The sequence below is a fragment of the Leptonychotes weddellii genome, chromosome 6, assembly GCF_054177405.1.
Source record: "Leptonychotes weddellii isolate Sample4059 chromosome 6, ASM5417740v2, whole genome shotgun sequence".
Taxonomy (NCBI): Eukaryota; Metazoa; Chordata; class Mammalia; order Carnivora; family Phocidae; genus Leptonychotes; species Leptonychotes weddellii.
This window is the reverse complement of record NC_138374.1, coordinates 105,048,292-105,073,481: the sequence shown is the minus strand read 5'-3', so window position 1 is coordinate 105,073,481 and position 25,190 is coordinate 105,048,292. Positions and strand designations below refer to the sequence as shown.

At 41.4% G+C, this 25,190-nt stretch overlaps 1 long non-coding RNA gene across 1 annotated transcript; it reads right to left on the bottom strand.

The window, feature by feature from the left end:
• Positions 1-404: 404 nt before the first annotated feature.
• On the bottom strand, positions 405-24,890 carry LOC145722317 (uncharacterized). Its single transcript, XR_014146481.1, has 2 exons — positions 24,044-24,890; positions 405-2,981 (listed from the first exon to the last, which is right to left on the bottom strand). It is a non-coding gene; the product is annotated as an uncharacterized LOC145722317 (long non-coding RNA).
• Between the last annotated feature and the right edge of the window lie 300 nt (positions 24,891-25,190).

The following is a 25,190-nucleotide window of genomic DNA, read 5'->3' as shown; positions in this document are numbered from 1 at the left end:
TATTTAGTAATTTTAGCTTAAATTCATTTCATTACAAAAGCACTAAAAATGAGGTTAATGAAATAATTCTGAAAATCTTCCAAAGGTGAGCAGAATGAGTTTAAATGATTTGGGGGCCAACTGGGCATGCGGCAGAGGCAGGCAGGTTTCTCTCTTTTAAAGGCAGCAATAATGGGGCACCTGGGTGGCTCAGTCATTAAGCGTCTGCCTTCGGCTCAGGTCATGATCCCAGGGTCCTGGGATCGAGCCCCGCATCGGGCTCCCTGCTCAGCGGGAAGCCTGCCTCTCCCTCTCCCACTCCCCCTGTTTGGGTTCCCCCTCTCACTGTCTCTGTCAAATAAATAAATAAAATCTTTAAAAAATAAAATAAAGGCAGCAATAAATTCTGCCTCCATTCCTGACGATAACTGATTTCAGGGAGAAAAGCTAAAAGCCTGCCCCAACACCTAGCAGCTCCCAGAATGCAAATTTACAGATGCTGTAGCACCCACCCATCAGCAACCCCCTCTCAGGCTCTCCTTGGACCTTGTCACCACCCAGAACTGCTTCTTTATGACACCTTAAGCTCCATTGTTCCGGCCTCTGATCATGACCGTCTGTCCTTCCAGCTCTGGACATCCCTCTCAACTTAGAAACCCCCACTCTTCCCTTGTCCTTCACGCCGTCTCTCCCTGGGCATCTCTCACCTCATTTATTTCTCTCACTAGTACCTCCAGCTTGCCCTTCCCATAGTCTTTTTATTTCACCTGCCCTGCAAAGCCAGGGGTGGGCCCTGAATCCATTTTTTTGCCCAACCCATATTGACGATACTGGGCTCAGTGGAAAAAAATCACACACCCCAGTACAGAAGAGTGACACGCTTGGAAATATTTGTGTATATCCCCGATCAGCTTCTGTCCCATCTGTTTCATTTCAGATACAATACCCTCCTTACCTTAAACTTCTGATCTGCATTCTCTGACCTCAGTCCCAGCAGAAGGGACTGTCTCTTGCCTCTTTGCCCCCCAGCTGGAAACCTGTCTGCGGCCACCTTCAAGTGCTTTTGATCTAGAGAAGTTTTAATTCATGTTTCTCAGGCACAGTAAGTGAAAGAGTTACTAGGAATTTCCTCATTTTAAGACATTAAACCTCTAAGTAGTGACGAGCACCTACTGAGCAATTGTTCTTACTGAGAGGAAAAGAAGAAAAAAAACACAGACCTGAGGTTCTTTATAAGTGTATGGATATAAATATGTGGATATAAATATATGGATATATATGCACATAGAGATGTAAAACAGCTTTATTGGTAAACAATTCTCATACCACATAATTCATCCATTTAAAGTGTTGAACAGTTTTTAGTATATTCTTCACAGAGTTGTGCAGCTATCACCAAAATCAATTTTAAAACATTTTCATCACCCCAACAAGAAACCCTATACCCATTAGCAGTCATTCCATCATTTCTCCCCAAACTCCTCAGCCCTAGAAAAGTGCTCTTTTTTTTTCTGTCCCTATGGATTTACCTATTCTAGACATTTTATGTAAATTGAGTCACACACTATGGCCTTTTGTGTTTGGCTTTTTCACTTAGCATAAGGTTTTCAAAGTTCATCCATGTTGTAGAATGGATTGGGAACTACATTTGTTTTTATTGCCCAATACTATTCTATTATCTAGGTGCAGAACATTTTATTTACTAATCCATTAGCTGGCTGATGTTTGGGTTGTTTCTGCTTTGGGGCTGTTACGAATAATGCTGTTAGGACCATTCATGTGCAAGTTTTTGCAGGGACATGTGTTTTCATTCTTTTGGTTATATTCCTAGGAGTGGAATTGCTGGGTCATATGGCAACTCTATGTTTAACCTTTTGAGGAACTATCAAGACTGTTTTTCGAAATGGCTGCACCATTTCCCATTTCCATAAGGGGTCCAGTTTCTCTATATTCTCATCAACACTTGCTATTCTCCCTCTTTTAGCTTAGAGGCATGCTAATGGGCATGAAACGATATCTCATTGTGGTTTTGATTTGCATTTTCCTGATGTTTAATGATATTGACTATCTTTGGGGTGCCCGGGTGGCTCAGTTGGTTAAGTGTCCGACTTTTGATTCGACTCAGGTTATGATCTCAGGGTCGTGAGATGAAGCCCTGCCTCAGGCTCCATGCTGGGTGTGGAACTTGCTTAAGATTCTCTTTCCCTCTCCTTATGTCCCTTTCCCCCCACTCATATGCTCTCTCTCTCTTAAAAAAATGATATGGACTATCTTTTCATATGGTTATTGGCCATTTGTATATTTTCTTTAGAAAAGTATCTATTCAGAAACTTTATCCTTTTTACGTTGGGTTGTCTTTTTATAGTTGGGTTGGAAAAGTACTTTAGATAGTCTAAATACAAGTCCCTTACCAGAAGGATGATTTGCAAGTATTCTCTACCATTCTGTGGGTTTTCCTTTTACTTCTTGATGGTACAGCAACAAAAATCTCTAATTTTGATGATGTCCAATTTAACTATTTGTTATTGTTGATGCTTGTGCTTTTGGTGTCATATCTAAGAAACCAAGATCTCAAAGATTTACACCTATGTTTTCTTCTAAGATTTTAAGTTTTAGCTTCTACAGTTTGAGCTAATTTTTGTATGAGGTGTAAGGTGGGGGTCCAACTTCATTCTTTTGCATGTGGCTATCAGTTGCCCCGGACTATTCTTTCTCCATTGGATGGTGTTGGCACCCTTGTCAGAATCAATTGACCATAAATGTGAGGGCATATTTCTGGACCCTCAATTCTATTATTGATCTATATGTGTCTACTGATGCTTTGTAGTAAGCATCTTGTCTTGATTAAGTACCATATTGTCTTGATTACTATAGCTTTGTAGTAAGTTTTGAAATTGGGAGGTGTGACTCTTTCATCTTCACTCTTCTATTTCAAGATTGTTTCAGTTATTTTGGGTCCCTTGAATAGTTCCATATGAATTTTAGGATCAGCTGGTTGATTTCTGCAAAAAACAAACAAACAAAACCCAACTGGGACTTAGATAAGGATTGTGTTGCATCCATAGTGTCCTGGGAAGTGTCCATATTAGTCTTTTTATTTGTTTAGATCTTCTTTAATTACTTTCAACAATATTTTGTAGTTTTCAGAGTATAGGTTTTACACTTTTTATTAAATGTATTCCTAAGTACTTTATTCTTCTTGATGCTACTGTAAATAGAATTGGTTTCCTAATTTCTTTTTCAGAGTTTTTATTCCAAGTGTATGGTAAATGTTTTTTTGTATACTAATCTTGTATCCTGTGATCTTGATGAACTCATTTATTAGCTGTAATACTTTCTTTGTGTGGATTCAGGATTTTCAGTGTATAAGATCATGTCACCTGCCACCTGAAGGTTCTTAAGGACTACAACAACTACACAGTGGTAGGACTAAGCTGGGGGTGGTTCTTCAATCCCTTCAAAATAGTGATGTGTTTTTTGCTGAAAATGTTCCATTTTTCTAGTTAGAAAGGATGAGTCTCTCAACAACAAAATTCACTACTAATTCTTTACACATTGCATTTCAACTAATGTAGCTGAAAAACACAGTTGGTTTTTTTTGTTTTTTTTTTTTACCACAAGGGTTGCACTTATCAGTCTATAAAAATACATGAGATCATGACTGCAAAAAAAAAAACAAAAAACCTGTCAGTATTTATCTTTTTCATTCAGAAGGCAGCATGATTTAGTGGAAAGACCTCCTCGGCCTCTGGAATTAGAAGACCGGTTTTTAGTCCAGCTCTGTCCGTATTAGCAAAGTTATTACAGGGTTATTGTTGAAGGTTCAGGGAGGGTCCAGCTACTTCTCCAGGCCTTCTTCTGTAGGCTGGCTGTTCCCTCCGCAGAGGACCAAGCCTCAGGAAGGTGGCAATGCCCTGGACCAGAGGAGACAGCCCCAGCTGAGCAGTTTCCTTGGAAAATGCCTACTTCTTTTTAGTCCAGGCGTTTCCTTGGTGTCATCAATAATTCCTTTCCTAGTTTAAAACTATTATGACATTTCACCTCACTGAGGAAATCCTCTCACGCTGAGAGTGGATCTATCTTTGGCGAGGGTATGTCCAGACCTTACCCGGCCTGGTACCTGCAGATTACAGAGGATCTACAAAATGTATGGGAAAATCACAGTAGTGATCTAAAAGAACAAACAGGCTGTGGCCTTATCTTAATCACAGAGCCAAGGCTTTGTCACCGGGATGGAGAATTGGAGGGGAAATTCCATGCCTTATCATAATGCTCATTGCTTTAGCTGCATCGCTGCTTCCTTCCTTAATATGCAATTAAGGACTGACTTTATAAGAGACAAACAACATGTCAGTTTTATGATAGCCAACGCCTATAATCTGAACCTGTATTTTCCCAGCTGGGCTCAAGAGCATGGTGTCAAGAGTGTGGCCCTAAAGTCAGTTTGTCCTTAGATTCAAATCCTGGCTCCATCTCTTAATAGCATGAGACCTTGGCAATTGACTTAGCCTTTCTAACCTTTTACACATCTGTAAAAAGAGCATACAGTAGTTCATAGAAATGATTGTGAGAATTGAAGAAAATATATACAGTCTTTACCATGTAAGTACACTTTCGCTATTAGGAGGAGGAAGAGCAGTATTCTTCCTCAAGGCATTTGGTTGATTAAGCTAAGAAAATTATTTTAAGTCCATTCCAGTGGTTTTCGGATGTTAGTATGCATAGCAATCACCAAGAATAATTTTTTAAATAAAAATTCCCAGATTCTACCCCCAGACTTTCTGCTTCAGTAGTCAGTGGCAGGGCCCAGGAATCTGCATCTTTAGCAACAACTGTACTCCAGTGTTCTGATACAGGTAATCCATAGGCACTTTTTAAAGTTACCTTTCATTTTGTGAGCCCCTGGGTGGCCCAGTCGGTTAAGCATCATGATCAGGTCATGATCTCAGAGTCCTGGGATCCAGCCCAAGTGGGGCTCCCTGCTCAGAGAAGAGTTGCCTTCTCCCTGTCCCTCTGCCCTTCCCCCTGCTCATGCTCTCTCTCTCTCAAATAAATAAAATCTTAAAAGAAAATAAATAAAAAATAAAATTATCTTTCACTTTGATATAATTTCAAATTTACAGAAAAGCTGCAAAAAGAGCAGAAAGAACTCATGCTTTACTAAGATTCATCAATTTTTATTTTGATACATATTACTATATCACTCTCTTTTTTTCTCTATTTGTCTCTATCTAGAAAATTTTTTTCTAAATCATTTGAGAGTAAGTTGTACGTCATACCTCTTCACTCCTTAAGACGTCAGTGTGTATTTCCTAAAAAGAAGAATATTCTCTTTACAGGGACACCTGGGTGGCTCAGTCAATTAAGCGTCTGCCTTCAGCACAGATCATGATCCCGAGATCCTGGGATCCAGTCCCCAATCAGGCTCCTTGCTCAGCGGCGAGCCTGCTTCTCCCTCTGCCTCCCGCTCCCCCTGCTTGTGCTCTCTCTCTCTCTCTGACAAATAAATAAAATATTTTTTTTAAAAAAAGAATATTCTCTTTACATAAGCACTGGTCAGTTATCAAATTCAGGAAATTAGATAAAAGTATCTAATATACAATCCATATTCCAATTTTATCAATTGCCTCAATATGCTTTTTCTCACAACTTTTTCCTCCCCATACAGGATCCAATCCAGGGACCAGGTACATACTGCATTTAGTGTGACATCTCTTTTGTCTCCTTCAATCTGAAACAGTGCCTGAGCCTATCTTTACTTTATGACATTGACATTTTTTTAAAGAACACAAGCCAATTATTTTACAGAACATCCCTTATTGTGGGTTTGGCTGATGTTTTCTAGTGATTAGACTTGGGTTATGTTTTTGGCTAGAATCCTACATAACTGATGTGTCCTCTTCAGAATATCTCCTCCGGAGGAGACACATGATACACACTTGCTTCTTATTGGCGAGATAGACTTCATTTTGAGAAATACTTGACTACTTTGAGAAATATTTGAACAACCACCTCTGTTCCAAGAGGCCTCAGAACCTGAAGTGGTCAGACAAGGACTCAGGATGTTTACTATTCTGAATTTTCTGATTGTGGGTTTGTTAAGGGGCTTATCTGTCCATTGTCTAGGTAGTTCAGAAGATCGTATATTAAACACACTGCTATTATATTCAAAACCACAACATATCTTTATGTTTAAGTTATACAATTCCTTACCTCTACTCCCCATTTCTTTGATTTTTTTTTTTAAAGTAAGCTCTATGCCCAACATGGGGCTTCAACTCATGAACCCGAGATCAAGAGCCATAGGGCCGTGTGCTCTACTAAATGAACTAGCCAGGTGCCTCCCCACCACCCATCTATTTTCACTTTTAGTAACTCTGGATCATGACTTCTATTCTGCGGTTAATACAGGTAATCTACATGATGTATCATATGACATAAGGGATGCACCATGCTATTATTGATGGTAGGTTGAGGTAGTGGAGAAAACTTAATTTCGTGCATCACACATTTTACAAAGACATATCAGCTTCCTCTTGGATGGTGTGCTTGGAAGTGCTCACTTATTCTTCCATTACCTCTAAAACACACTGAGGCATGAACTGTAACTGCTGTTTTATTAACTTATGTTTTCATGGAAAATCTCTGGCCTGCTCTCTCAGTATACCTACTTCATGTTGACAGTATAATTCTCTTGGCATGCATTCATTCATTCATTCATTGTACCAGTAGTTTGAAGACGAAGAAAGAAGATGATGTAAGTCTTTAAAAAGCTGACATACGTTGGGGTGCCTGGGTGACGTAGTCGGTTAAGTATCTGAGCCTTGGTTTCAGCTCACGTCCTGAAAACAGCCCCACATCAGGCTCTGCACTCAGTGAGGAGTTTCTCTCCCTCTCTCCCTCTGTCCCTTCCCCCCCCCCACACTCTCTCTCTCTAAAATAAATAAACAAATCTTTAAAAAATAAGTAAGTAAATAAAAATAAATTTTAAAAATTTAAAAAATAAAAAATACAAAGGTGGCATTTCTTGAGACCAGCTCCGTGTCAGCCACCATGTAATATATTCTTCATAACAACCAGAGAGGAATGTTTTTACAGACAAGGAACCAGAATTAAATAATTTACCTGACACCAAACTGCTAACAGGGATTTAATCATAGGTCCAGTGAACTCTAAATATACTGTTTACAGGTATTGCCAATAAAATTGCAATGGTAAAGACAGAGGGAGCGAATGGAATTCACAAATTTCAGAATGCCAGAATTAGGTATGCTTCTCAACATTGAAAGGGTAAGTTCGGGTCAAATGAGAGCATTACCTTCCAAAATGGCCAGGAAACTTAAGGAACTTTTACCCCGCAGGGTCTTTCAGGAGAAAACCAGAAGTATCATAATAGATTCTTCTGAAAATTTTGAAAATAAAGTTGAAGTCCTTGTGTTCTTGCCCGCCTCTCACTTACCCTCCTTCTTCCTTTCCCATAAGTTACTATTATTGTATTTTTATACTTTGCATAAATAATGTCATTAAAAATACAAATCAATACAAATGAATACAAAAATGCTATGCTATATGTATAATGTACAACTTGGTGCTACCCTAAACATGTTTTCAAGACCTAGCATTTCCAGCAAACATTGGTCTAATACACAATGTCTAAATACACATTTTTAATACATTTAGTTTAATGACCATATAGTATGAATATACCAAGTGGAATGAATTCCTATAATTTATTTATGTGTTCTCTTAATGAAAAATATTTGGTTTATAATGGGATCTCAGGGATGCTACGATTGATTGGAAAATGCCTTTCACGTTTGAGAGTAGCATTATGAAGAAAGCCCCCAAAGCCAAAGAGGATAAGAGATGCCTGGAGTTGGCATCTAGCATTAGAAAGACCCTTTGGCTTGAGCCTTAAGGTCTCAAAAAGACACTGTTCATTTTAATAATAACTCTGTATTAGGAAAAAAGAGACAAATGTCAAAACAGGTGCTATATTAAAGACTAATTAATGTTATATGTATTCTCAGATGTGCATGTTGTCCTTATTTGTTTATTTAATTAACAAGCTTAATTTTTTTCAAGTAGGTTTAGGTTCACAGCAAAGTTGAGCAGGAAGTAGAAAGAGCTCCCATATAACCCCCCACGCACACATACACAGCCTCCTACAATCAATATCATGCACCAGAGTAGTACCTTTGTTATATTTATATAAAGATGAATTTATATTGACATGTCATTATCCTCCAAAGTCCATAGTTTACATCGGGATTCACTCTTGGTTTTGTATATTCTATGGGTTTTGATAAATGTATAATAGCCTGTATCTATCACTGTAGTATCACACAGAATAGTTTCACTTGCCATAAAAATCCACTGTGCTCTGCCTATTCATTCCTCCCTCTTCCCAACTCCTGGCAACCACTAATCGTAGTTTTGCCTTTTCCAGAATGTCACATAATTGGAATGATACAGTATGTACGTAGCCTTTTCAGATTGGCTTCTTTCACTTAGTCATATGCATTTAAGTTTCCTCCATGAGGGAAAACTCCATGACTTGATAGTTCATTTCTTTTTAGTGCTAAATAATATTCCTGAATTGTCTAGATTGACCACAGTTTATCAATTCACCTACTGAAGGACATCGTGGTTGCTTGAAAGTTAGGACAATTATGAATAACGTTTCTATAAATATCCATGTGTAGGGTTTCATGTGTATATAAGTTTGCAACTCTTTTCAGTAAATACCAAGGAGCATGATTTCTGGATTGTATGGTGAGAAAGTTTAGTTTTAAGAAACTGTCAAACTTGGGGCACCTGGGTGGCTCAGTTGGTTAAGCGACTGCCTTCGGCTCAGGTCATGATCCTGGAGTCCCGGGATCGAGTCCCATGTGGGGCTCCCTGCTCAGCGGGGGGTCTGCTTCTCCCTCTGACCCTCCCCTCTCTCATGCTCTCTCTCTCTCATTCTCTCTCAAATAAATAAATAAAATCTTAAAAAAAAAAAAAAAGAAACTGTCAAACTGTCTTCCAAAGTGACTGTGCCATTTTACATTCTTACCAGCAATGAATGAGAATTCCCGTTTATCCACATCCTCATCAGCATTTGGTGCTGTCAGTGTTTTGGATTGTGGTCCCTCTAATAGGTATTAGTGGCATTTCATTGTTGTTTTAATTTGTAAATCCCTAATGCACATGATATTTAGTCTCTTTTCATATGCTTACTTACCATCTGCATATCTACTTTGGTGAGGTATCTGTTCACGTCTTTTGCCCAATTTTTCATTGGGTTGTTTGTTTTCTTTTTGCTGAGTTTTAAAGTTCTTTGTATATTTTGGATAGCAATCCTTTATCAGATGTGTTGTTTGCAAATACTTTCTCCCAGTCTGGGCTTGTCTTCTCTTTCTCTTTACATTGTCATTCACAGAGCAGAAGTTTTTAGTTTTAATGAAGCCCAGCTTATCAGTTATTTTTTCCGTGGATGGTGCCTTTTGCATTGTGTCTAAAAAGTCGTCATCATACCCAAGGTCATCTAGATTTCTCCTACGTTATCTTCTAGAAATCTTACAGTTTTGTGTTTTACATTTAGGTCTATGATCTGTTTTGAATTAATTTTTGTGAAGTTTGTAAGGTCTGTGTCTAGATTCACTTTTCTGTACATAGATGTCCTATTGTTCCAGCACCATTTATGGAAGAAACTGTCTTTGTTCCATTGTACTGTCTTTACTACTTCATCAAAGATCAATTTATGATATTTATGTGGGTCTATGTCTGGGCTCTCTATTCTGTTTCATTAATCTATCTATTCTTTTACCAATGGCGAACTGTCTGATTACTACAGCTTTATAAGTCTTGAAGTTGGGTAGTGTCAGTCCTTTAACTTTATTCTTCTCCTTCAACATTGGGTTGATTATTCTGGGTCTTTGGCCTCTCTCTCTAAACTATAGATTCAGATTGTTGATATCGACAAGGTAACTTGCTGAGATTTTGATTGGGATTTTTTTCTTGTCTAATTGCATTAGCTAGGACTTCCTCTTACTAAGTCCCTTATCATTACCTAGCCACTTTCCATCTTCCAAAATGTTGTTGACATCTCTCATTTGCTGTGGTCTCCGAACTTGTTCTCTTTTTCCTTGTGGATTTATATCTTTTTTAAAAAGATGTTTATTTTCTTTATTGTTAAGTAGACTCTATCCCCAGTGTGGGGCTCAAACTCACGACTCAAACCAGGTCAAGAATTGCATTGCTCTACTGACTGAGCCTTCCAGATGCCCCAATTTTTTTTTTTTTTTTTAGAGAGAGAGAGAGTGAGCGGGGGGCGGGGTGCAGAGGGAGAGGTAGAGAGAGAATATTAAGCATGGATCCTGAGGTAGGGCTTGATCTCATGACTCTGAGATCATGACAGGAGCTGAAATCAAGAGCTGGACGCTTACCCAACTGGGCCAACCAGGCACCCCATATCTTTTTTTAAATCTTCTTAAATCTTTTAAACCTTTAGCATTTTAGTGAAATTTTGGAAAGAAACAGGCATAAATAAATATAATTGCTTCATTAGGTTACCCAGAAGTGTATTTATTTTTCATATATCATCACTTTAAAAATTATGGCTAAGGGACCAAAAAAGCTGCAAGCTGTAGGGCTTCTTTCAACTTTTAAGTAGGTCTGATAGCTATGATCTTTATAAACTCTTCCTAAGACAGAATCCCAAATGAATAATAGGTCTGACACTATATCAACATTTCACATTTTTATGTACAAAACCATAAACTAGTGGGTAATTGTGTGCTTTACAAAGGGATTTACAATGGGAAATAGTTAACTCCCCTAGGATATCTAAAGTAAAATTTTATGTGCAAAAACTCAATTCATAGCTAATGAGAAATTAATCATTATATATAACATAGTGTACTTGTATCTCTCTGCTAGCCAAGTCACTAAGCATATTCTTTAATTTGGAAGCCAGAGTCTAGTGAATGGCACCAACATTTAAATCAGTGGAAACTGCAAAGAAGAGGACACGCAGAAAGAAAATAGGCCTTGAGAAGGATTGGATGACAAAGAAGGATGACAGCAACAGGTAAGAGAAGGCCATTGAGTACCTGGGGAAAGGTACTGGTAAGATAATGTAAAAATAATGCTGGGTCCTCACTCATTGTAATGGAGATAATAATGGAGGGATCAATGGGAGGCAAGGGGGATGTTGGAAAAAACAAGTGCTATGGACATGAATCTAGCGTCATGGTTACAGTCAAGGGCATGACTGTTATGGAACAAAGAGTTTCCAAATTACAAGATGTGCTCGGTTTGAATAATCGGTTGTGGATCAAGAATGTCCTACATTAAAATAATAATGGCAAAGAGAGCCGACCTAGAGCATTTAAGGGGAAAAAAAGTAATGAAAGTAGATTCAAGGAGGATCAGAAGGAAGGGATTCTTCCAAGTGGATTTCAGAATTTCAAATCACTGATATTCCGAAGGGGGTTGGGGGTGGGGAATGCCACGGGGCATCCTTAACAAGGAAGTAGCATATGTGATGACATCAGGGACAAACCACGTGAAAATATAATGATAAGGGCCTCATAAAACAATATAACTAGTGTTTACTCAGCAATAACTACGTGACAGGCACAATGCTAAATATCATAGCATTAGCATATTTCATCTTCAGAGCATCGCTGTGAAGGAGGAACCATTTCTTGATTGATGAGGAAACCAAGGTTTTGTGACTTTAAATGATTTGCTCAAGGTCACATAAACTCAAGTCTGTCTGACTCCAGAGTTGGAGCATGGATTTATAATTCATAGTCTCAGTAATAATTACTATTTCATAAATATCATTTATGTGTCAGGCATTTTGTATTCTTATCTTTATTCCTCACTACAGCCCTGAAGTAGATTTAAATAATACCTAGGTATTAATTGGGTATTATGCCTTATTAAATATTAATAGTAGCTTTAAAACAATCCTGTGAGGTAGTTATACAGATATTTATAGGATATTACCTTATCAATTATTAACAGTATTTTGATGGAGATTTGCATTCAAAAGTATGAAAAGCTGATATTGAATTCCCTCAAAAGCAAACCACCTTTAGCAACTGTCTCATCTCCCCTTCCTCTTCCTCCTCTTTCTCCTCCTCCCCCCCTTCCCTACCTCCCCAGTTCCTAGCACATCACAGCTCACTCCTATACCCAGTTCTAGCTGCTCCTCCTCATACCCAGTTCTGGACCCCTAACCAAGGCAGGGAGTTTGTCTTAGTTTATTTCAGCTGCTATAACAGAGTACCAAAGACGAGGTGGCTTATAAACAGCAGAAACTTATTTCTCACAATTCTAGAAGCTGGGAAGTCCAAGATCAGGCTGCTGGCAGAGTCAGTGTCCGGCGAGAGCCTGCTTCCTGGTTCACAGACAAGCCAACTTCTCACTGTGTTCTCACAGTGATGTTGGAAGGGCAAGGTTGCTCTCTGGGATCTCTTTTATAAGAGCACTGATCCCATTCTTGAGGACTCCACTAACCTCCCAAAGGTTCCACTTCCCAGTATCATCACATTAGGGATTAGGATGTCAACATATGAATGTGAGGGGTGGTGGGTGGGGGAACACACAAAAATTCAGTCTCTAGCAAATTTCAGTATTTACAGGCTTAGTCTGTCCCCATAACTTCATCTCATGGAGCTGAGAAGTAGATCTGCTCTCTAAGACCTAGAGTCTGGCTCCCAAGTCATGGCTCCTGGGTGCCTGTATGACCTGCCCATTGCCCTATTTCTTTGGTTTCTGGGAATACTCCGGACTCAGTGTTCCTGAGGAATGCACGGAGGGTGATTGGGTATGTGAGGCATACCTCTCTTAGTGCTTGGCCCTCACCACCCTTAGTCCTGCATCTTGACATGTATCCTGCCCCTGACCTCAGTACTAAGACTGCAAATCAAAGGTCAGCCCAGTTGGAACTATGCATTTCATGGTCAAGGTCATGGTTCTCCAGACTTTGAGCTTTTGCTGCAATCTCAAGTTCCTCTTGCTGTGCTCCCTGCCCGCCTCCAACCTACCTCCCAGTGCCAAGTTTTCTGAAATTGTGATTAAGGTAACTGGGCTTTGTGGGCCTTGTGCCTACCCTGCCCAGTTGAGCCTCCATCCAAAGCAGTATGCTGCAGCAAGGGAAGACCTGGAGGTAGCTTTCTCATAAAGTGTGTTCAAGATGCTTACACTTTAAGGTGTCTGTTAGCACTGGGTGGTATAAAATATCCTAGGTGGGGAGAGAAAGCTGGCTTGCTGTCAAAAAGAATTTTTTGCTGGCAAATTGCCTACAGTGATCTCAAAAGAAAGGAATATGAATCTCCAAGACACAAGTATTTTTTGTAATTTCTTTACTCATTCTAAATAATACTCACTTCTATATCTTATTTTTACATTTGTATTATTTTTCTAGAAGAGTGACCCCCAAATATTATAAGCTTCAGGCCCACAAAACCTGGATCTGCCCTTGGGAAGACCCATACCCAAGCCTCATCTCCAGAGACTGTGATTTCATTGATGTGGGGCAGTAGATCTCAGCTGAGGTAAAATTTTTCTACCTAGTGGATATCTAGCAATGTCTGGAGACATTTTTAGTTATCACGACTGAGAATAGGGGGAGGTTTGCAATATTGGCATTAATGGGTAAATGCCAGGTTGCTGCTAAACAGGACAGCCCCACAACAAAGAATTATCTGACCAAAAGTATCAGTGGTGTTGCAAGTGAGAAGCCCTGATCTAGGATGAGGCTCCGAGCATCAGCATTTTTCAAAATCTTCCCAATCTGAATATACAAACAGGGTTGAGAACAACAGTTGTAAAGATAATAATAGCTAACCTTTACTACTGAGTACTTACTGTGTGCCAGTCATTTTTCTAAATGAGTGAACTCATTCAGTCTCTGAGTAAGCCTACTACTGAGTACTGTTATTGTTCCCGTTTTACAGATGAGGAAACTGAGGGACAAATATTAAGAAACATATCCTGAGATTCAATCCCACACAGTTGGGCTCCAAAGCCTGAGCAGTTAACTACTATTGCAGACCTGAACCTCCTTGACTGACTTACTTCATCCAAGTAGAGATCTCTATGAGAGAAGGGAGTGAGAGTCCCTGTGGCTCCCATAGCCATAACCCTGCCTACCCCCAACACTTAGAAATGAAAATGAGAAAAGGTCTCAAAGTAGATACACCTGAGGCGGGTGGGGGAGAGGTAGTATAGAACCGTTTTTGAAGTGTGTGTCAAAGGATAGTAGTTGGGGCTATGGGTATTTGTTCCAGTTTCTCAGATATGTCTGTGTCTAGTTCAATTTGATGAAATTTTTTAAAATGAAAGTTTAATCTAGATATGGTAGACCCCTGTTTGGGCAAGAAAAAAAACGTGCCTTGGCCCATCGGACTGTAAGTAATAGTAATTGTTGCTCCCATCACTGTCTCCTGCACAGTAATGGGCTGTGTGGCAATGTACCTTTCACAGATGGCCATATTTAATTGAAAGCCATTCCCAGCAGCTGCTGGAACTGCTGACTACCAGACTGGGAAAAGTACTGCCAAATGAGAGGAATGCAGACAAGTTCTGTGGCAAAAGGATAGAAATATATAAAGTAAAATGACTCTCTCTTTATTCACTGTTACAAAATGATCAAGCAGAAAAGAAAAGTACCAGCACACTTGGTTTTGTAGTTCAGTTCCATAGCACCGAGATGATGAAGATCATTGCTGCCTTCAGGGCAGGGGATATGGTCGGGATAAGGCAAAGGGGCAAGTATTTCTAAAATAAAAGAGGCCATGGAAAGAGGGCTATTCCCTGTTTGGAAAAGAACCCCAAACCCCAAATGAGAACAAGAGCTATGGCCAACGCCTTGGTTTCAGCCCAGTGAGACCCTGAGCAGAGAATCTAGTCGTGCCATGCTTGGGCTTCTGATTTACAGAAACTGTGAGATAATAAATTTGCATCATTTTCAACTGCTAAGTTTGGGATAATTTTTTACACAACACCAGGAAATGAATACAATGCATTACAGTGGTTGATTTTTGAATGCCAAACTAACCTTACATTCCTGGGATAAACCCTATTTGGTCATGATGTATTAACTTTTTAAATATATTTAGATTTGATTTGCTAAAATTTTGGTCAGAATTATTTATATATGTTCATGAGGGAACATGGCTTGAAGTGAAAGAAGAAATTTGAAGGAGAAAGAAATGGAAGATGAGAAACGAAGACATGACGGATGAGAGAACAATTTAAGTAGAGGTGTGCAATTACCAGAATAGGTTTGGAAAACAATCCAGCGGGTTTTTTGGTTTTGGCGTGTGGTTTTTTTTTTTTTTTTTTTAATTCTTATGTTAATCCCCATACATTACATCATTAGTTCTAGATGAAGTGTTCCATGATTCATTGTTCGTGCACAACACCCAGTGCTCCATGCAAGCGTGTGTTTTTTTTTAAGAAGATTTTATTTATTTATTTTAAAGAGAGAGAGTGTGTGTGCATGTGCAAGTGTGAGCAGGGGGAGAAGAAAAGGGGGAGAGAGAAGGAGGGGAAAGAATCTTGAGCAGACTCTGAACTGAGCACACAACGTGACTCGGGGCTTGATCACACGACCCTGAGATCATGACCCTGAGATCATGACCTGAGCCGAAACCAAGAGTGGGCACTCAACCAAATGAGCCACCCAGGCACCCCAACAATCCAGCATTTAATTTGGCTGAATAACCACAGATAGGAAGTCAAGTGGGGGGATGGTGGAAATGCAGCTGGAAAACTAGGGAGCAGAATGCATGCTTAATTTGGGAGATGAAGTCAAGAGTCACTGAAAGTCACTGAGGGACATAGCCGGATGAGTGAGGCATCAGCAGTATGTAGTTTGAAATGCACCAAGCAGAACCTGGAGAACAGGAGGGAGGCCTGGCAGTTATCTGGTTAGAGGTCACCAGAGCCTAAACCTGGGCCTGGTCAGTGGGAGGAGGGGAAGCAAGAGACAGAAGAGACCAAGCCCTTAGCATTCAGCCTAGATGTTAGATTGGCTCCACTCCCTCTTTGGACACCTGAAGAACATCAGCAGGCCCCATTCCATCATCTGGTGATTGGAACCAAGCACTGAAGGCAAACCTGAAAACTACTGATCACCTGCAGATTGGGATCCCTACGTTCCTGCTGGACCCAGGCCTGGCTGGTTGGCCCCAGACAGGACACAGTTAGTAACGGTGGCCCAGGAGGCCCAACCCAGAAGAACTCCAAGAAACTGGTTTGGGTCTGCTGCCCATTCTGGGATGGTAGGTGGTTCAGCTTAATAAATGAAACATTGGGAGAGGGGACAAGGGGGCTCAGGGAGCAGAACTGTTCTCACTCAGTAGGGGCTTGAAGCATCTCTCTTGGGTTTGTGGTCCCAATGCAGGATCAGAAGCAGAGGCTGACAGGAAGGACTTTCCTGGGTCTCAATCAGCTGTTTCAGGTCAGATCATTATAACTCAGTGGCTCTTAGCATGGAAGGACCTAACAAATAAAGATTATTGAGTAAGACAGATGTCTGTATTTTACAGCTTGGGAAAATGAGGCCCTATCTGGAATAGGGTTAGAGCGCTTTGCTTTGTTTAATTTTGTCTACTTGAAGTAATATTTTTGAACCTTGACATAGAAAGTTGTGTGTTGGAGTATACAGATTCATGCAAAGCCCTGGACGGAATCCATTATTCAGCTTCTCTCTCTCTCTCTCTCTCTCTATGTATGTATGTGTCCGAAAGGAGACGCCCAGCGACTGGGCCACCCAGGTGCCCCTCCATTATTCAGCTTCTAAACAGGTTTTTGCCTTCCCTATGATGGAGAATTTAAAGGGCATAACAGCAGAATTATAAAGTGGGCAAGGGGACATGTTGCTAATTGGAGGGTAAATCCATGGAAAAACTGTTTCCTTTAGCCTGGAGGCATCTCAAACAGAAGGATAAATCTCAAAACTAATAACAACACCCACTGACTTGCCAGAGAGTGGAGCCGCGTACACTTTCTCCCTCTGCTCTGATCCCGGGAAGGCGGCTCTAGGTTCACTAGCCCTGACACAACCCAGCTTGATAGGAACAAAAACAATTGAAAATGGAAGGCATACTGGGGTGCCTGGGTGGCTCAGTCAGTTAAGTGGCTGCCTGCGGCTCAGGTCATGATCCCAGGGTCCTGGGATTGAGCCCCGCATCAGGCTCCCTGCTCCGCGGGAAGCCTGCTTCTCCCTCTCCCACTCCCCCTGCTTGCGTTCCCTCTCTCGCTTTGTCTCTCTCTGTCAAATAAATAAATAAAATATTAAAAAAAAAAAAAAAAAGGAAGGCACTGTCTCAGCAAAGTGCCATCTAGACTCAGAATTCTCTGGTGACCTGGACCAAACAGGGATTGCTGGGACCTGACCAGGGATGGCTGGGGCAGGTAAGCCAGTCCGTCAGGGCATAAGCCAATGTATCTGCAAGGCCCCCAGGGCAGCCCTCCCCAGTGTTATCAGGGGCTTCCTAACCCGAGACCACTGAATATTGGAACTAGAAGTGATTGATAATTGGGACTGCAACTCCGGAAGTGCTGGGGAAGGAGACAATTGTGGGTATCTTATCTCCTCTCATCGGCTCTCTTCTCCTTCCCCAGCAGCTGGGAATGTGCAAGTCCATCACTTTTGCTCTTCTAAAGGAAGGGCGGGGGGCTTGCACAGACTCAGAGACCTCAACTTCTCAGGAAGCTTTCCTTTTGCCCCATCAGATGTGATCCCTCCACCTCCTGAGTGCCCATTTCACTGCATCCCTACCTTCATTACAGCACCATGGTGTCGCACCACACCTTGTAGTACCGTGTTTTACTCCCTCCTTGTGGACACTGCGGTGTGCCCCCCAGATCCCCACCATCGGGGCCAGTGCATAAATCCTCCCAGCGTCTGGGGATGTTGCCTGTCGAAAGCTCATCGTTGAGTCCCTCCCCAGGAATTTCCCTCTCATCCAAGGTTACTCTCCCTCCCGGGGAGGAAGCCCACACCCAACGACATTCTACAAAGATACATCTCCCTTGTCTCAATTCTGGACCTCTCTGAAGGGCCATCTCAGCCTCAGAGCTCCCTTTGGGATCATGTTCCAGTTCAACTTCCCCTTCTGCCAAATCCTACAAAAGTGTTGTTCTTGAGGACACTCCCCGATAAACTTCTGGTTCCCAAATCTCCATCTCAGCCCCAGGGAACCCAACTGACAACACCTCTATGAGACAGGAAGCTTACTGAAGACGAGCCGTCAAATTCTTTGTATCTGCCTTCCCCTTCTGTCTTGCTCCATCTCCCTGGTACTCAGCATAGTGCTGAACAGACTTCGGATGGATGGGACACAGATGATGACTTGCAGAAAGATTGGACAAGGACTATCTATTTCCCTTCTCCCTTTGCGTCCAAAGTAAACACTGAATATCTTCTTGTCTCTAATATGCAAAATATTCATAGAATTTACAAAGAATACAAAATATATACAGTCTAGGAATTCCTTCTGTAAAGTGCTTCTGGGGAAACTCACATTTTAAAACCCAGAGAATGTTTGTTTATTTTTAAAATGAGGAAAGAGTAGCCCAGACTCACTTCAATCTTTCTGCTCTAGGTGAGCAGGCTTCAGGGTAATCAAGAGAGGCATCATATAAATCTACTTTGTCTCAGGCACCCTGCTGAAATTTTCACTGTTGATGAAGAAAGTCAAGAACCCATTCCAGTGATTCTGCAGACATTCTAGAAAGATCTGCTTACCTAAAACCTTCCCTTGTTTAGCTCAATGATAATTTTGGCTAAGTGATTATTAGTGGCAATGCTTATAGCCTAACTGGGGCTGTATTTCTGCTCTACTGGGTCCCAGTTAACATTCCCAGCAAGAGGTTGTGAGGCAGATCCCCCAGTGGGTTGGCATTTTACTCTTCTAACAGCCTTCTGCTCTGCTTGATTAGCTTTGTGGTCCTCCATGTTATGGCTGCCCTTCCTAACCCCCTGGGGGGAAGCCAGAGGACACTTGTTTGAACTGGCTTCTAGATTACACAGATCCTGGAGGTTAAAGTTCTTAGTTGAACTACATGTTAACATTGATTTTTGTATTCCCAACATCTAGCAGCTGGTCTGGCTCGAAAATATTCGAACGAATGAATGAACAGACCAAATGATGACTATCCTTCCCTGGATCGTGAAACTCCAAAGGTGGGTTAATCTGGCAAGCATGATGCTTTTCGTCATTCTTTGCAGACAAGAAGCATCAGCCTGAGATCCTTAATTCTTCACCCAGAGCACCATGACCTTCATAGATTTTTCTCTCCTGTACTTTTTCCTTTTCAAATGCAAACAGCAACACCAGACTTCCCAGGGGCAGAGGATTCTTACCCTCAATCACTCTATTATGTTGGAGCCCCACCTTGGCAGTACCTGCAGCTCACGCTGGACTCTCCCGTTCCCAGGTGGGCCTTGCCCCTACCTCCGGGGTCTAGTTCCCATCAAAAACGTCCCAGGAAAGTCTGACACCTTCATCCCCAGGCCGGGCACTTTAAGCCAGGCTCAACTGCCAAAGGCCCCTCAGTTCTCCCTTTCCTAACTGAACTTCCTAGGTTGACAACCTCCACTCCTCACCCCAGCCCCAGGGGAATTCATTCTGTCTTCAGTTATGTTCATATATTCATCCGATGAGACTCCTGTTTTGTGTATCCAGGAGACTTTCATTTTTTGATCTTTAAAGTGGCATTGCATAGCTCTAGTCTGCTTAACCGATTTTAATTTCTTTTATTTCAAATCCATGAGGCCCTCCTCATGGCTCACGTCACTGTTAACTTCTTGTTTCCTCTGGGGCCCCCAGAACAGCATGTGAGGGTGGCATTCCTTTTGAGTGCTCACCACTGTTGACAGCTCATGAACGTAGCCTGGGCTACAAGGTCAGCACCCTAGTGGGCCCCGTCTTTTTTATGATTTTTTCCCCAGCTTTATTAAGATGTAATTGAAATACAACATTGCGTACGTTTAAGGTGCACACTGCAATGATTTGATACATATAAATACTGTGCAATGATTACTGCAAGATTAGTTAACAGATCTATCACCTCACATAATTACCATTTTGTTGTTGTGACTGTGGTAAGAACATTTAAGATTTCGTCTCCTAGCACCTTTCAAATAGATAATACAGTTTTGTTAACCGTGGTCACCAGGCTGTACATTAGATTCCCAGAACTTCATCTTATCGCTACAAGTTTGTACTCTGACCAATGTCTCCTCGCCTTCCCCACTCCCCAGCTCCCCCCACCCCATTGTACTCTCTGTTTCTATGAATTTGGCTTTTATAGATTCTACATGTAAGTGAGGACATGCAGTATTTGTCTTTCTCTGACCAAATTATTTCAGTTAGCATAGCGCCCTCTAGGTTCACCCATGCTGTCACAAGTGGCAAGATTTCCTTCTTTTTTTAGACTGAGTAGTATTTCATTATATACATATATGATATATATACATAAGAATAATTATACACACATACACAATATCTTCTTTACCCATTCAGCCATAGATGGATACTTAAAAAGTTGTTTTCATATCTTAGCTATTGTAAATGAAGCTACAATAAACATGAGAAAGCAGATATCTCTTCAAGATAGTGATTTCATCTCCACTGGACATATACCCAGAAGTGAGATTGCTGCATGATATGGTAGTTCTATTTGTAATTTCTTGAGGAGCCTCCATACTGTTTTCCATAATGGCTGCACCAATTTATGTTCTCACCAACAGTGCTCAAAGTTCCCTTTTCTCAACCTCACCAGTACGTGCTATCCTAGTGAGCCAGTTCTGAACCTTCTCTGCCCTTCCCTTTCTCCCCAGTTACCTGCTCATGCAACAGTCAAGTATGGAGTGCGCACTAAGGTTCAGGTTCAGAGTCATCTGCTTGGAATACAGGATATACACATCTTGGTGGACCCTACCTTCAAGAACCCACAGTGAGGGAGTCAAGGAAGTGTGATGTGGTCAGGGCGATGATGGAATTACCCATTTAAGAGGATGGAAGAAGAGCCCCAAACTAAGGAAGAGGAGAGTGACCCTGGAAGTTTTCCTAAGGGAGGAGATGCCCCTTCTTTGGTCTTAAAGAATTAGTCGGCAATAGCCTGATGAAGATGAGTGGAGGCAAATATGCATTTACAATTCATCCAACCAGTATGTTTTGAGACCTGCCACATGCCAGCCAAAGTTCTAGGTGCTGGGGAGACAGCAATGAACAAAATAGAAAGTTCATACTCATGGGAAGAAACAGACTATAATCAAAATAAATAAGTAAAATATATACTATGTCATAAGGTGGTAAGAGTTATACAGAGAAAAATAAATCAGGGAAGGGGATTTAGTACGTATGCATGTAAGGGGGTGACTTCTATTTTTTTATGATTTTATTTATTTATTTGAGAGAGAAAAAGAGCGTGGGGAAAGGGGCAGAGGGAGAGAGAGAGAGAAACTCAAGGAGACTCCTTGATGAGGGCAGAGAGCACAAGCAAGGGGAGGGGCATAGGGAGAGAGAGAAGCAGACTCCCCACTGAGCAGGGAGCCCCATGTGGGGCTCCATCCCAGGACCCTGGGATCATGACCTGAGCTGAAGGCAGACGCTTAAAGACTGAGGTCCTCAGGTGCCCCAAGGGGGTGCTTTGAAGAATGATAGTTTTAAATATGGTAGCTAGGGAATGCTACTCTGTTTTTACCAATCCCTTTCATCTTCACTGTGGCTTTAACTCTTTGCAAAGTGCTCTTATATCTATTAGCTTACTCAATTCTTAAAATAATCCCATGAAGAGGTGGGAGAAATGAGTCTCCTGGCCTCTGTTGCGCCCTGTGTTAGTTTGCTAGGCTGCCATAAAAAGCACCATTTAGTGGCTTAGACAACAGAAATGTATCGTCTCCTAGTTCTGGAGGCTGAAGTCCAAGGGTACAGCATCGGCTGGGCTGCCTCCTCCTGAGGGCTCTGAGGGAAGCTCTGTTCCTGGCCTTTCTCCTTGGCTCATAGATGGCTTGCCTTCTTGCATCTCGACCTTGTCATCCCTCTCTCTGAGTCTGTCTCTGTGTCCACATTTCTTTTCAATGATGATACCAGTCAAATGGAGGAGGGGCGCTCTTATGCCCTCATTTTAACTTGATTCCCTCTTTAAAGGCCCTATCTCCAAATAAGGCCACATTCTGAAGTACTGGGGGTTGAGGTCCAACATATGAATTGTGGTGGCAGTGGGAGGTGAAGGACACAGGTCTACCCACGACACCCACCAAATTACCGAACTTTGCATTCCACAACCAAGACACATGGAAGCTGGTGCTGGCCAGCTCGAGGCTAGAGGTACAAGATGGCCCATGCCATCCATGATCACTTGCAATTCATAAGCCTGATTACCTAGGATCATTTATCCAGGACTGAAGGCGTATTACATGAGAGGTTCTACTTGACTCATTTGAAAAGCCAAAAAACATTTTCTTAAAGGACACGACAGATCTAGGTTGAATTAGATTTTGACTCCAGGATCAGTCACCTCTTTAACTCTGAGAAACCCTGAAAAATCCAGAGTAAGCAAGGCCTGGGCGAGCTGACAAAGCTAAGAAACCAGGCAGAAAGAACAAGCGAGTAGGATAGATTAAGAGGGATGTGAACCCAAGAAGGAAGGAGAATACTGAGAAAAGGGGAAATAAAGAGTCGGGGAGTTGCAAACCCTCTAGTCACCTCAGAAATTGCACCTCCTCACTAAAGATTAGGTAATATATGCAAACGTATTTTGAAATGTTGGAAGTGCCACAATTATGAAGTATTCTTTGTTGAGGTAGAAAAACAACGCATTGACCCCTCTGGAGACTGGTCCTGCCAGGTTTTCTGATAGACTACTTCCTAGTCTTTCTTTCATTTAATTTTTAGTCACAAATAAAATACCATAACTCTGTGAGTCACCAGCATCTACTTTCATTGCTTTGAGGAGGTTGCTCTTTTTAATTAACTAGTGTGAAAATTTCTAAGTCATATTGACCTCCATGCTAACCTAACTAGCAGTGTCAGGTTGGAATGCTCTGTTTTCTCCTGAGGTCCTGGCATAACTCTTACTGTAGAAGGCAAGAGGGTTGGAATAAATGTCCCTGGCTCTCATATCTCACTCCTGCCTTGGTCAAAGTCTCGGGCGAATAGCAATTCAGCTGTGTTCCAGAGCCTTCCACCCAGTGATTCTCAAAAGCTACCCAAGGCACACCTGATGGGCCTCAAACCTACGCAAGAAAGTTAATCTTTTCTTTAGTCCTTTGGGACAAACTATTTACAAATCCATATGCTCATTTTTATGTACCTCTAAGACCTATTTACTAATAGCATGCTAAGTGAATTATAAAAGGTTAATCTAATTTGGAATTCATAAACCAGAATCAACGAGTTACTAAATTTTATTGAGGATTCTAATTTAATATTCCACCAAGAAGTCTGGCTTCCAGGGAAAGTTCTGGTGGAAGCTTGCCCACATTCTCTGGATGACATTCTCTGGATGGCGCTTTGTCACTACTCTGTGTCGCCATGTGTGAGTCAAAGTCTTCAAGTGCTGCCATTCTTGCTTTTAATTATAATTTGCTGTTAACTTAGCTTCATCATTATCAAGTTAGTTGTGATTTGTTTGGTTAAAATGACCAGTGTTGCATATTTGCTGCAACTGTATTTTTTGGCCTTTAATTTTTCAGTAACTACACATAAAGACAATTATGCATTGCAATTTGAATATGAATCATTTATGCCCTAACTGGTAAAGCAAATGTACACTTAATCTCCCAAAATATACTTTGTAATGGCCCCTCAATAATATTCTTAAATTATTTTTCCATTAGTACACAGAAAGGAAGGGGTTGATTGGCTGTGGACTATTTTGCCTGGCATAAAGTGAACTCAAGGAAAAAGAAAAGGTTGAAAACCACTGTTTTAGACCCTAGGAATAGACAACTACTTTCACTGCACATTTTGGAAATAGCTTGTAAATGGCATATGTAAACTTGTTTCCCTTGGTAAACGCCTGGGAAATAAATACCCACACTTACCTTTCTCCAACCCCTGCTCAGCTGCAGGCTTACTGCGGTTGTAGCAGGAAGTAATGCAAGTGGACTGATCAGAGAGCAGAGCGGTGATCGGGAGCGGGGCAGGGTAAGCTTCAGAGCAAAGGTTTCAGGGTAACTCTAAATATGATTGGCAGAGCCACAGACAACACTGAGCTCTGCAAATATGGCCACAGTTCGAAGCAATTAGTTTCTGTTCGGGGTTGTGGGAATTGCTGGTTACACATCAGTAAACGGCCAGTGTCCATGCAAGTCCAAAGTGACTTGAGGAGACAGACTTACTTTAGGGTTCCTTTGTGCATCCAAGTATTCAGGAATCCCCCAAAGTTGGCCCTGGGCTGACTTGAGGCACAATCATGGTGCCAAATATTTACTCCCCTGTGGATCCCACTGAATTTTATTTGTATCTCTGTTATAGCATTGTGTTCTGCCTTGCTTTGCAGTGGTTTAGAAAGGTCTAATGTCCTCACAGACTTCCTTTCTTTAAGGCAGGACCAGGGTTTACCCGCCTTTAGGAGGCAGCTTGGCAGAGGGCCAGCAGCAAACCAGAGGATCAGAGAAACCTGGAGTGAATCTTGGCTCACCAGTGACTGACAAAATAAATGACTTTTGGGCAAGCAGTGGTACACAAAGAGATTGTGAGTTTACATTATGACTCTCTTAGTCCAGAGACTAAAGTAGTTTCAGATTACTTCCCTACCTTTTCTCAATGATAGATGGATGGGTGGATAGATGGATGGGTGATGGCCAGATAGAGATAAAGATCTATATCTGAATCATTCTCTTTTCACACATGCCCACACAATCAACTATGCTTCTTTCTGTGATCCCCTCATTTTGTCCTACTATAAATGAGCTTCCTCCATACAAGTGGGGGCAATGGTTGTAAACAACTTCGCTTTCTTTAATTTCTGTTTAGCAACCCAGAGGGAAAGAGGACTTCTCTTTCTCCGTATCAGCATATACAAGCCCAGGGAAGTCTCTGATTAGCCATATCTGGGTTGTATGCCCACCCTTGGGAGGGGAGAAGAGTTTTGTATTGGCCCACCAGATGATTCTGGTGCAGTGGGGAGAGGAAATCCCCCAGAACAAAGGGTCTTTCTGAATGCTGTTACCAAAAATAAGAATTGAG